Raw genomic sequence first — 14,331 nt, forward strand, 5'->3', positions numbered from 1 at the left:
AGTCAGTACTGAGAGAGTCCCACTGTGTCAGAGGGTCAGTACTGAGAGAGTCCCACTGTGTCAGAGGGTCAGTACTGAGAGAGTCCCACTGTGTCAGAGAGTCAGTACTGAGAGAGTCCCACTGTGTCAGAGGGTCAGTACTGAGAGAGTCCCACTGTGTGAGAGAGTCAGTACTGAGAGAGTCCCACTGTGTCAGAGAGTCAGTACTGAGAGAGTCCCACTGTGTCAGAGAGTCAGTACTGAGAGAGTCCCACTGTGTGAGAGAGTCAGTACTGAGAGAGTCCCACTGTGTCAGCGTCAGTACTGAGAGAGTCCCACTGTGTCAGAGGGTCAGTACTGAGAGAGTCCCACTGTGTCAGAGGGTCAGTACTGAGAGAGTCCCACTGTGTCAGAGTCAGTACTGAGAGAGTCCCACTGTGTCAGAAAGTCAGTACTGAGAGAGTCCCACTGTGTCAGAGGGTCAGTAATGAGAGAGTCCCACTGTGTGAGAGAGTCAGTACTGAGAGAGTCCCACTGTGTCAGAGTCAGTACTGAGAGAGTCCCACTGTGGGAGAGAGTCAGTACTGAGAGAGTCCCACTGTGTCAGAGAGTCAGTACTGAGAGAGTCCCACTGTGTCAGAGGGTCAGTACTGAGAGAGTCCCACTGTGTCAGAGGGTCAATACTGAGAGAGTCCCACTGTGTCAGCGTCAGTACTGAGAGAGTCCCACTGTGTCAGAGTTATTACTGAGAGATTCCCACTGTGACAGAGTCAGTTCTGAGAGAGTCCCACTGTGTCAGAGTCAGTACTGAGAGAGTCCCACTGTGTCAGAGAGTCAGTACTGAGAGAGTCCCACTGTGTCAGAGTCAGTACTGAGAGAGTCCCACTGTGTCAGAGGGTCAGTACTGAGAGAGTCCCACTGTGTCAGAGAGTCAGTACTGAGAGAGTCCCACTGTGTCAGAGTTATTACTGAGAGAGTCCCACTGTGTCAGAGTCAGTACTGAGAGAGTCCCACTGTGTCAGAGGGTCAGTACTGAGAGAGTCCCACTGTGTCAGAGAGTCAGTACTGAGAGAGTCCCACTGTGTCAGAGTCAGTACTGAGAGAGTCCCACTGTGTCAGAGGGTCAGTACTGAGAGAGTCCCACTGTGTCATAGAGCTTCGAAACACTAAGGGTAAAAAGACCCTCATGGGAGTAATCTACAGGCCCCCAAACAGTAGTCTGGATGTTGGAGGTAAGTTGAATCAGGAGCTGAAATTGGCTTGTCGCAAAGATGTTACTACAGTTGTTATGGGGGATTTTAACATGCAGGTAGACTGGGTGAATCAGGATGGTATCGGGCCTCAAGAAAGAGACTTTGTGGAGTGCCTCAGAGATGGATTTTTAGAGCAGCTGGTGCTGGAGCCGACCAGGGATAAGGCGATTCTGGATCTGGTATTGTGTAACGAACCAGAATTGGTCAGTGACCTCGAAGTGAAGGAGCCATTGGGAAGTAGTGACCATAATACAATTAGCTTCAATCTGCAATTTGAGAGGGAGTGGGTACAATCTGAAGTGACAATATTTCAGTTGAATAAAGGGAAATATGGAGCTATGAGGGAGCAACTGGCCAAAGTTCAATGGTTTAATACCTTAACAGGGAAGACCGTGGAGGAACAATGGCGGATATTTCTGTGTATAATGCAGAAGATGCAGGATCAGTTCATTCCTAAAAGGAAGAAAGATCCCAGGAGGAGACATGGGCGGCCGTGGCTGACGAGGGAAGTTAAGAAACATATAAGGTTAAAAGAGAAAAAGTATAACTTAGCAAAGATAAGCGGGAAAACGGAGGACTGGGAAGCTTTTAAAGAACAACAGAGGATTAGTAAGAAGGAAATACGCAGAGAAAAAATGAGGTACGAAGGTAAACTGGCCAAGAATATAAAGGAGGATAGTAAAAGCTTTTTTAGGTATGTCCAAGGCAAAAAAATGGTTAGGACAAAAATTGGGCCCTTGAAGACAGAAGCAGGGGAATATATTACTGGGAACGAAGAAATGGCAGAGGAATTAAATGGGTACTTCAGATCTGTGTTCACTGGGGAAGATACAAGCAATCTCCCTGAGGTAACAGTGGCTGAAGGACCTGAACTTAAGGGAATTTCTATTTGCCAGGATTTGGTGTTGGAGAGACTGTTAGGTCTGAAGGTTGATAAGTCTCCGGGACCTGATGGCCTGCATCCCAGGGTACTGAAGGAGATGGCTCGGGAAATCGTGGATGCGCTGGTGATTATTTTCCAGAGTTCAATAGAATCGGGGTCGGTTCCTGAGGATTGGAGGGCGGTTAATGTTGTGCCACTTTTTAAGAAGGGTGGGCGGGAGAAAGCAGGAAATTATAGACCAGTTAGTCTGACCTCAGTGGTGGGAAAGATGCTGGAGTCTATTATAAAGGATGAAATTACGGCACATCTGTATAATAGTAACAGGATAGGACAGAGTCAGCATGGATTTATGAAGGGGAAATCATGCTTGACTAATCTTCTTGAATTTTTTGAGGATGTAACTCGGAAGATGGACGAGGGAGATCCAGTGGATGTACTGTACCTGGACTTTCAGAAAGCTTTTGATAAAGTCCCACACAAGAGGTTAGTGAGTAAAATTAGGGCGCACGGGATTGGGGGCAAAGTACTAGATTGGATAGAGAATTGGTTGGCTAATAGGAAACAAAGGGTAGTGATTAACGGCTCCATTTCGAAATGGCAGGCAGTGACCAGTGGGGTACCGCAGGGATCCGTGCTGGGACCGCAGCTTTTTACAATATATGTAAATGATATAGAAGATGGTATCAGCAATAACATTAGCAAATTTGCTGATGACACAAAGCTAGGTGGTAGGGTGAAATGTGATGAGGATGTTAGGGGATTACAGGGTGATCTGGACAAGTTAGGTGAGTGGGCAGATGCATGGCAGATGCAGTTTAATGTGGATAAATGTCTGGTTATCCACTTTGGTGGCAAGAACAGGAAGGCAGATTACTACCTCAATGGTATCAAATTAGGTAAAGGGGCTGTTCAGAGAGATCTGGGTGTTCTTGTCCACCAGTCAATGAAGGCAAGCATGCAGGTACAGCAGGTCGTGAAGAAGGCTAATAGCATGCTGGCCTTCATAACAAGAGGGATTGAGTATAGAAGCAAAGAGGTGCTTCTGCAGCTGTACAGGGCCCTGGTGAGACCACACCTGGAGTACTGTGTACAGTTCTGGTCTCCAAATTTGAGGAAAGACATTCTGGCTATTGAGGGAGTGCAGCGTAGGTTCACGAGGTCAATTCCTGGAATGGCAGGATTGCCTTACACGGAAAGACTGAAGCGACTGGGCTTGTATACCCTTGAGTTTAGAAGACTGAGAGGGGATCTGATTGAAACGTATAGGCTTATGAAAGGACTGGACACTCTGGCAGGAGGGAACATATTTCCGTTGATGGGGGAGTGCCGAACCAGAGGACACAACTTAAAAATACGGGGTAGACCATTTAGGACAGAGATGAGGAGAAACTACTTCACCCAGAGAGTGGTGGCTGTGTGGAATGCTCTGCCCCAGAGGGCAGTGGAGGCCCAGTCTCTGGATTCTTTTAAGAAAGAATTGGATAGAGCTCTTAAAGATAGTGGAGTCAAGGGGTATGGAGATAAGGCTGGAACAGGATACTGATTAGGAATGATCAGCCATGATCATATTGAATGGCGGTGCAGGCTCGAAGGGCAGAATGGCCTACTCCTGCATCTATTGTCTATTGTCTATTGTCTATTGTCAGAGAGTCAGTACTGAGAGAGTCCCACTGTGTCAGAGGGTCAGTACTGAGAGAGTCCCACTGTGTCAGAGGGTCAGTACTGAGAGAGTCCCACTGTGTCAGAGGGTCAGTACTGAGAGAGTCCCACTGTGTCAGAGTCAGTACTGAGAGAGTCCCACTGTGTCAGAGTCAGTACTGAGAGAGTCCCACTGTGACAGAGGGTCAGTACTGAGAGAGTCCCACTGTGTCAGAGTCAGTACTGAGAGAGTCCCACTGTGTCAGAGAGTCAGTACTGAGAGAGTCCCACCGAGTCAGAGAGTCAGTACTGAGAGAGTCCCACTGTGTCAGAGTCAGTACTGAGAGAGTCCCACTGTGTCAGAGTCAGTACTGAGAGAGTCCCACTGTGTCAGAGGGTCAGTACTGAGAGAGTCCCATTGTGTCAGAGAGTCAGTACTGAGAGAGTCCCACTGTGTCAGAGGGTCAGTACTGAGAGAGTCCCACTGTGTGAGAGAGTCAGTACTGAGAGAGTCCCACCGTGTCAGAGAGTCAGTACTGAGAGAGTCCCACTGTGTCAGAGTCAGTACTGAGAGAGTCCCACTGTGTCAGAGTCAGTACTGAGAGAGTCCCACTGTGTCAGAGTCAGTACTGAGAGAGTCCCACTGTGTCAGAGAGTCAGTACTGAGAGAGTCCCACTGTGTCAGAGGGTCAGTACTGAGAGAGCCCCACTGTGTCAGAGAGTCAGTACTGAGAGAGCCCCACTGTGTCAGCGAGTCAGTACTGCGAGAGTCCCACTGTGACAGAGGGTGAGTACTGAGAGAGTCCCACTGTGTCAGAGGGTCAGTACTGAGAGAGCCCCACTGTGTCAGCGTCAGTACTGAGAGAGTCCCACTGTGTCAGAGGGTCAGTACTGAGAGAGTCCCACTGTGTCAGAGGGTCAGTACTGAGAGAGCCCCACTGTGTCAGCGTCAGTACTGAGAGAGTCCCACTGTGTCAGAGGGTCAGTACTGAGAGAGTCCCACTGTGACAGAGGGTCAGTACTGAGAGAGTCCCACTGTGTCAGAGGGTCAGTACTGAGAGAGTCCCACTGTGTGAGAGAGTCAGTACTGAGAGTGTCCCACTGTGTCAGCGTCAGTACTGAGAGAGTCTCACTGTGTCAGAGGGTCAGTACTGAGAGAGTCCCACTGTGTCAGAGGGTCAGTACTGAGAGAGTCCCACTGTGTCAGCGAGTCAGTACTGAGAGAGTCCCACTGTGTCAGAGGGTCAGTACTGAGAGAGCCCCACTGTGTCAGCGTCAGTACTGAGAGAGTCCCACTGTGTCAGAGGGTCAGTACTGAGAGAGTCCCACTGTGTCAGAGGGTCAGTACTGAGAGAGTCCCACTGTGACAGAGGGTCAGTACTGAGAGAGTCCCACTGTGTGAGAGAGTCAGTACTGAGAGAGTCCCACTGTGTCAGAGGGTCAGTACTGAGAGAGTCCCACTGTGTCAGAGGGTCAGTACTGAGAGAGTCCCACTGTGTCAGAGGGTCAGTACTGAGAGAGTCCCACTGTGTCAGAGGGTCAGTACTGAGAGAGCCCCATTGTGTCAGAGGGTCAGTACTGAGAGAGTCCCACTGTGTCAGCGAGTCAGTACTGAGAGAGTCCCACTGTGACAGAGGGTGAGTACTGAGAGAGTCCCACTGTGACAGAGGGTCAGTACTGAGAGAGTCCCACTGTTTGAGAGAGTCAGTATGAGAGAGTCCCACTGTGTCAGAGAGTCAGTACTGAGAGAGTCCCACTGTGTGAGAGGGTCAGTACTGAGAGAGTCCCACTGTGACAGAGGGTCAGTTCTGAGAGAGTCCCACTGTGTCAGAGAGTCAGTACTGAGAGAGTCCCACTGTGTGAGAGAGTCAGTACTGAGAGTGTCCCACTGTGTCAGCGTCAGTACTGAGAGAGTCTCACTGTGTCAGAGAGTCAGTACTGAGAGAGTCCCACTGTGTCAGAGAGTCAGTACTGAGAGTCCCACTGTGTCAGAGAGTCAGTACTGAGAGAGTCCCACTGTGTCAGAGAGTCAGTACTGAGAGAGTCCCACTGTGTCAGAGAGTCAGTACTGAGAGAGCCCCACCGTGTCATAGGGTCAGTACTGAGAGAGTCCCACTGTGTGAGAGAGTCAGTACTGAGAGAGCCCCACTGTGTCAGAGAGTCAGTACTGAGAGAGTCCCACTGTGTCAGAGAGTCAGTACTGAGAGTCCCACTGTGTCAGAGAGTCAGTACTGAGAGAGTCCCACTGTGTCAGAGAGTCAGTACTGAGAGAGTCCCACTGTGTCAGAGAGTCAGTACTGAGAGTGTCCCACTGTGTCAGCGTCAGTACTGAGAGAGTCTCACTGTGTCAGAGAGTCAGTACTGAGAGAGTCCCACTGTGTCAGAGAGTCAGTACTGAGAGTCCCACTGTGTCAGAGAGTCAGTACTGAGAGAGTCCCACTGTGTCAGAGAGTCAGTACTGATAGACTCCCACTGTGTCAGAGGGTCAGTACTGAGAGAGTCCTACTGTGTCAGAGAGTCAGTACTGAGAGAGCCCCACTGTGTCAGAGGGTCAGTACTGAGAGAGTCCCACTGTGTCAGAGGGTCAGTACTGAGAGAGTCCCACTGTGTCAGAGGGTCAGTACTGAGAGAGTCCCACTGTGTCAGAGAGTCAGTACTGAGAGAGTCCCACTGTGTCAGAGAGTCAGTACTGAGAGAGTCCCACTGTGACAGAGGGTCAGTACTGAGAGAGTCCCACTGTGTGAGAGAGTCAGTACTGAGAGAGTCCCACCGTGTCAGAGAGTCAGTACTGAGAGAGTCCCACTGTGTCAGAGTCAGTACTGAGAGAGTCCCACTGTGTCAGAGGGTCAGTACTGAGAGAGTCCCACTGTGTGAGAGAGTCAGTACTGAGAGAGTCCCACTGTGACAGAGGGTCAGTACTGAGAGAGCCCCACTGTGTCAGAGAGTCAGTACTGAGAGAGTCCCACTGTGTGAGAGAGTCAGTACTGAGAGAGTCCCACCGTGTCAGAGAGTCAGTACTGAGAGAGTCCCACTGTGTCAGAGAGTCAGTACTGAGAGAGTCCCACTGTGTCAGAGAGTCACTACTGAGAGAGTCCCACTGTGTCAGAGGGTCAGTACTGATAGACTCCCACTGTGTCAGAGGGTCAGTATTGAGAGAGTCCCACTGTGTCAGAGAGTCAGTACTGAGAGAGTCCTACTGTGTCAGAGAGTCAGTACTGAGAGAGTCCCACTGTGACAGAGGGTCAGTACTGAGAGAGTCCCACTGTGTCAGAGAGTCAGTACTGAGAGAGTCCCACTGTGTCAGAGGGTCAGTACTGAGAGAGTCCCACTGTGTCAGAGGGTCAGTACTGAGAGAGTCCTACTGTGTCAGAGAGTCAGTACTGAGAGAGTCCCACTGTGACAGAGGGTCAGTACTGAGAGAGTCCCACCGTGTCATAATTGAGGGACTGTTGCACTGTTGCAGGGTCAGTGCTGAGGAAGTGCAACATTGTCAGAGAGTCACTATTGAGGGAGTGCCGCACTGTCGGAGGGTCAGTGCTGAGGGAGTGCTGCACTGTCAGAGGGTCAGTGCTAAGGGAATGCTGCACTGTCAGAGGGTCAGTGCTGAGGGAGTGCTGCACTGTCAGTGGGTCAGTGCTGACGGAGTGCCACACTGTCGGAGGGTCAGTGCTGAGGGAGTGCTGCACTGTCGGAGGGTCAGTGCTGAGGGAGCATTGCACTGTCGGTGGGTCAGTACTGAGGGAGTGCCGCACTGTCGGAGGGTCAGTGCTGAGGGAGTGCTGCACTGTCGGAGGGTCAGTGCTGAGGGAGCATTGCACTGTCAGAGGGTCAGTGCTGAGGGAGTGCTGCACTGTCGGAGGGTCAGTGCTGAGGGAGTGGGCACTGTTGAAGTGTCAGTGCTGAAAGAGCGCTGCACTGTCAGAGGTTCAGTGTCAATCTCTCTGCATTTACTCTTTCACGTGCCTTCAAAAGCATCAATGAAAACATTTTTAATTCTATTGAATTCTGGAGAATACAGATTCAATTTTTACAACCTCTTACCATTATGCTACCCCACCCCCGTACCTCCTGAATTAATTCAGTAAACCTTCACTACACTGGCTCCAAGGTGAGTTTATCCTTTCCTAAAGTATTGTTTTATTCACTCCTGGGATGTGGTGTTGCTGGCTGGGCCAGCAATGACTGCTCATTCTATAATGACAGCTCATAGCCATCCATATTTCTCTGACTCCAGAGTCACATGCAGCACTGAGTGAGCAAGATGGGTTTTCACAATAATTGACAAATGCTCCATGGTCACCCTATGGTTCCAGTTTGTTTTTACTGGATTGAAACTTCACCATCCTCCAAATGGGGTCTAAAACCCATGTCTCCAGAACATCTGCTTGGAGCTTTGGATTACTAGTTTTGCAGTATCAATACTTTACCATTGGCTTGAAATCAAACTATACACAGTATACATACCAAAGCCCTGTCAAATTATGGCAAGACCTCTCTCTTCTTATCTTCCTGGCCCCTTGCAATGGAGACCACATTCTGTCCTGTATCTTGCTGCACCCACATGCTCACATTCAGCAACAAAACAGAAATTGATCGGGAAACTCAGCAGGTATGGCATCATCTGTGTAGGCGGAAGGCCTTTTAGGTCCGATAATTTCTATTTTATGCAGTCATGTAATATGGGCATCACTGGCTAAGTTAGTATTTATTGCCTGTTTTTAATTGCCGGGAGGGATGTTTCGACATGTACAGAATGCCGTGGGTCTGGAGTCACCCATAGAAGGTAAAAACAATGACTGCAGACGCTGAAAACCAGGTTCTGGATTAGTGGTGCTGGAAGAGCACAGCAGTTCAGGCAGCATCCAAGTAGCTTCGCACATAGGCCTGACCGAGTAAGGATGGCAGTTATCCTTCCTTGAGAAGGCAGCACGGTGGCTCAGTGGTTCGAACTGCTACCTCACAGCACCATGTGATGGTTACTAGTTCAAAAAGTAGTCTGACAATGATCACAAAATGGGTTGTTGGAAAAACCCATCTGGCTCACGAATGTCCCTCGTGAAAGAAGTCTGCCATTGTTATCTGGTCGGTGATTCCAACAATGTAATGGATTCAGAATTGTCCTCTGCACAATTAGGAATGGGCAATAAATGTTGGCCACATCCTGAGAATGATGTGGAGATGCCGATGTTGGACTGGGGTGGACAAAGTTAAAAATCACACAACACCAGGTTATAGTCCAACAGGTTTAATTGGAAGCACTAGCTTTCAGAGCACTGCTCCTTCATCAGCTAGCTACCTGATGAAGGAGCAGCGCTCCAAAAGCTAATGCTTCCAAATAAACCTGTTGGACTATAACCTGATGTTGTGTGATTTTTAACTACATCCTGTAAATGAATTTAAAAAGAACAATCCTGTTCATTCTGGAAACTCTGCCTCCAGTCTGATTTCCCAGAAAGCTAATATCACAACCATGAATCTAAATTGACATTCCCTCCTCAATCTAATAACTTTTGGTTTGATGTCTCTTCCAGTTAGGGACAGTCTGAAATATACATTCTCTGAAACAACATCAGTGCAGACAACTGCACACACACTTTCCCTCTGCTTTCACATACTGTGGATTCAATCACAGCTCCCTTGTACTGCAATGCGATAATGAGCACATAATAGTGTGTAGTGATGTTGATTGAGAATGAATTTGCACCAAGATACAGGAGAAAACCCCTCCACTCTTCCACTAAGTAATTTAAAGTATAGGAGTGTATTAAATGTAATGTGAGAGTTACTGCAGTCAATTTGTATACAGCAAATTACTAGTCTACTGACATCAATGAAAGCTCTTAGAAACAACACTGTGACAATGAACACATCATTTGTATTCAGTAATGCTGATTCCACATCTGCAAATGGGATATTTTATGTCCATACACAAAGACAGACGGAACTTTAGTTTTAACGTCTCATTATATTATAGCACCTCTGATACTACAGCCCACCCTCAAACAATATTTGTGTCCACAACCTTAGAATTCTTATAGCGTGGAAGCAGGCCATTCAGCCCATCAACTTTACACTGTACCTCTGCGTCTCCTATGGCCAATCCATCTAACCTGCATATCCCTGGACGCAATAGGGAATTCCTGATGAAGGGCTTATGCCCGAAATATCGATTCTCCTGCTCCTCGGAGGCTGCCTGACCTGTTGTGCTTTTCCAGCACTCCACTCTCAACAATAGGCAATTTGGCAAGGCTGATCCACCTGACCTGCATATCTTCAGGAAACAGTGTCTGAGTCATGAAGTCATACTGAGCCACAGGGAAGGACAACTGCCATCCTTACCCGCTCTTGCCTACATCTGACTCCAGACCCATGGCAACGTGGCTGAGTCTGAACATCCCTCTGGGCAATTAGAAATGGGCAATGAATGCTCTCCTAGCCAGCAATGCCCATAAAGCACGACTGAATAAAAATGAAACTACCTGGGAGGAAACCCATGCGTACACAGGGACAATGCACAAATTCCACACAGACAGTTGCTCGAGCCCCGGTCCCTAGTGCAGTGAGGCAGCTGTACTTACCACTGAGTCGCCACATCACCTCTTTTGGCTCAGAAGTGAGAACGGTACTCACTGATGGACAACAGTATCTGAGTCACAAAGTTACACTGGGGTTTGTTTGTGGATACACAGATTTCTGTCATGTTCGGGGAATGTTATGGGCCTAAAGGTTGCTAGATGAAATTGAACTATAGGTCAGCCATGATGAAGCAGAATGATGGATGACACTCAAGGGGCTGAATGGCCTCAACCTATTCCTCCATTCTTAAAAAAATGATCTGTCCAACTCTCCACCGTCAACTAATCCTGAAACTACTTGAATGGTGAGGGGTATTTGTTATTCAATCCTAATGAACCGTTTCTAAATAATCAGCTACACTTTTAGGATAGGTTGACTTTTTTATTTACTGACAACAAATCTTTAGTTCATTGTGCAGATAATTTTTTTCAAAGCATTCAAAATCCCAAACTGATATGGTTGGATTTGAACTCATATTTTTCTGGACTAGCCGAGGTTGCCGGATGCAAGTCGGCAGGCGCAAAAAAAATTGAAAGGCTAATGGAAGGATGGTCTTTCTCTGCAGGGCCTGGGCGACAAAGGAATGGAAGTTATATTACTGTTTCATATAAAGCTCCAGTTGGACTCGTTCTCACGTTATGGTGTTAAGCTCAGGCCACAAGAGGATAGAAGCATAAAAGATAACTACTAGCAGTAGGCCATTCAGCCCCTCAAGTCTGAAACTGCCATTCAATCATCCAACTCAATACCCTGTTCCTGTTTCCTTCCCAGCATCTTTGGTCACTGTAGTGCTAAGAACTTTACAGTAGACCCCCTGCATCCATGGATTTGGTTTCCACAGTTTCAGCTTTTCCCTGTTTACCGTGGCCCGAAAATATTATATGAAACATTTCAGAAATAATTCCAGGGGGCTGCCGGGCAGGTAAATTTCTCATTTAAATGACATGATTCGCTACTATCTACGGTTTCGGGCATCCACATTGGAACGATCTTGGAACGTATCCTCTATGGGTGTGGGGAACCACCTGTATCTGACATCTTAGAGCCACAGAGTCATAGAGATGTACAGCACAGAGCAGACCCTTCAGTCCAACTCATTCATGCCGACCAGATATCCCAACCCAATCTAGTCCCACCTGCCAGCACCTGGCCCATTTCCCTCCAAGATTAGGAATAATCCTCGGCACAACATCGTGAGCCGAAGGGCCTGTTCTGTGCTGTACTTTTCTATATTCTATGCTCTATGTTCAAATCCTTCCTATTCATATACCCAACCAGATGCATTTTAAATGTTGTAATTGTACCAGCCTCCACCACTTCCTCTGGCAGCTCATTCCATACACATACCACCTCTGCATGAAAAGGTTGCCTCTTCAGTCCCTTTTATATCTTTCCCCTCTCACCCTAAGCCTATGCTTCTTGAAAATATTCAATGTTTTGGCCTCAATCACTTCCTGTGGCAGAGAATTGCACAGGCTCTCTACTCTCTGGGTAAGGAAATGTCTGCTCATCTCATTCCTAAATGATCCAACCTGTCTCCTTAAACTGGTTCTCGATAATTTGTTTGGAGCTGGTCCCAACCAAATTGACCAGAATGATATTGGGACTTAAGAATTTAACTTCCAAGACCAGATTGGGAATGCTAGGCTTGTAGACCCAGGAGTTCAGAAGATTGAGGGGCAATCCAATTGGGCTGTATCTCCTGATTAAAGGGGCAGATTCCTCTTCTGATCATTTGAGAATTGCTGGACAATGGCTTAGGGAATGTTTTGCCAAACATAATCCTGACTGACCAGAAGCAGGACTACCTCATTCTGGATGACCAACTAAAGAGTCAATGGCATAGCAAAAGGAGTTTGGGGGCTCAAACTGATTTTTAAGCCATGGGAGGGAGGAAGGTGGAAGTGGTGGAACTATAGCTCCAATGAGAAACTTGGAACTCTTTCTTCATTTGCTGAAGTTTGGATGAATGATGGGGGTACCTTATAGAAACCTACAAAATTTTACCAGGACTAAATAGGATAAACACAGAGAGGATATTCCTGATGATGGGGCATCCAAAACCATGGGTCACCGTCTAAGAATACAAGGTGAGCATTTCGGACTGAGATGAGGAGATATTCCTTTCACCCAGACTGTGCTGAGCCGGTGGAATCCACTCCCACAGAAACTGGTTGAGGTCAAAACATACTCCTTTTCAAGAAAGAATTAGATGTAATTGTTAGAGCTAAAGCGATCAAAAGGTGTGGGGAGAAAGCAGGAATGGGGGACTGAGTTGGACGTTCATATGGAATGGTGGAACAGGCTCACAGAACTGAATAGCCTACTTCTCGTCTTGTTGTCCATGTTTCTATCTACAAAAAAAAAACTACTGAGACTGGGAGGTTGGGGGAAATGGACCTTCAAGTGCAAAGCTTGTAACGGAGTTGTTAGCTTACTTGTAAAGTAGGGTTATTTAATGAGTAAAAAAAACTCATGTGAGATGTTCGAATTAACAGGCTGGTCAGCCATGGCCTGATCAAGCAACAGAACAGAATTGAGTGGCCGAATGGTCCCTTCTGTTGCTATGCTCCTTTGTGCCCACTAGTCCAAGAAATTTGCAACTGATAGAATCAGCTGGGAAAAATATTATCTGGAACCCATTTGTCTCTAACTAATAATAGGGCAGACGTGACAAAGAAATATAATGTGACTCATAGAAAGTACATACACATAGCATTTTATTATATTATTAGTCGATCATATGCATCACTGCTCATAAGACGTTCTTCATATTGTCCCCTATAAAAATAGCAGCGCTATATGAAGCATCTAGATAATGCATTGCAGTTCCTCCTAATGTTATATGGTGGGACATAAGGCAAGTCTTTGTTAAAAAAAGTGATATAAAATAAATTAAATTGTCAGGTAGGTTGCAGAAATTTAGGATTTGTTTGTTATTTGATAAAAAGAAATGAAAATATACATTAAATAGAATTTCAGTTCGATGAATTTTTATGTTGGATAACATTTTGTATTGTTTTTATGATGTTTTACGATATAAGTAAATTATTTAATTTAACAAAGGTTACGTTTTTAATGCGGGTGAGACTGAGCGGTGAATTTAACATTGGGAATGAGCTGAATGCAAAATTGAAATGTTCCAGGAATCCGTTACATGAAAGTGATGTTAAGAGAAAAATTAAGAATGTTGTACCAATTTATATAAGATGCTTGGAATGAATGGAATGTTTAGAAGACAGCCAAATATGAAAACAAGTCAAACAATGAGAATCTTTTGTTTGCAGAGTCAAAAGGATTGAAATGGTTGGAGCTATCAGTATGGACTTCTTACCTCAACTCAAAAGATCAGGGATTCATCTCCCTACCTGAGACTTGAGCATGTACTCTGGGGCTTATCGCATTTAGAGCAACTACTGTAGTATTGGAATGAGATACCATTGGACCTAATGGGAAGACAAGGCAGTATCCATGTGTTCAAGTTGAGTTAAGCTTGTACAGCACTGTTTGAGAAAGAGCCTTCAACCAAGAAAAACATTCAACCAAACAAAACAACTGGTGATCCATCTCACTTGCTGTCTTTGGGAGATCTCTCTACATGGGTTGGTTGTTATAAATTTGCCTCTAAGACCACCACAGTAAATGTAGGTTTGCGTCACATGTAAACATGATGATTAAAAAAAAGGCATTCAGCTTGCTAGCCATCATTACTCAACCCTTTGAGTGTTGGAGTTGGGACATCATGTTGAGGTAATACAGGACGTTGGTGAGGACTCTTCTGGAATACTGCATCCAGTTCTGGTCAGCCTGTTATAAGAAGGATGTTATTAAACTGGAGAGGATTCAGAAGAAATTTACCAGGATGTTGTTGGGTAGGGAAGCTTGAATTACAAAGAAAAGCTGGATAGGCTATGACCTTTCTCACAGGTGTGTAGGAGGTTGAGAGGCGATCTTCTAGAAGTTTATAAAGTAATGAGGGGTATAGACAGAGTTAATGGTAGC

The sequence above is a fragment of the Chiloscyllium punctatum genome, chromosome 26 (genome assembly GCF_047496795.1).
Source record: "Chiloscyllium punctatum isolate Juve2018m chromosome 26, sChiPun1.3, whole genome shotgun sequence".
NCBI lineage: Eukaryota > Metazoa > Chordata > Chondrichthyes > Orectolobiformes > Hemiscylliidae > Chiloscyllium > Chiloscyllium punctatum.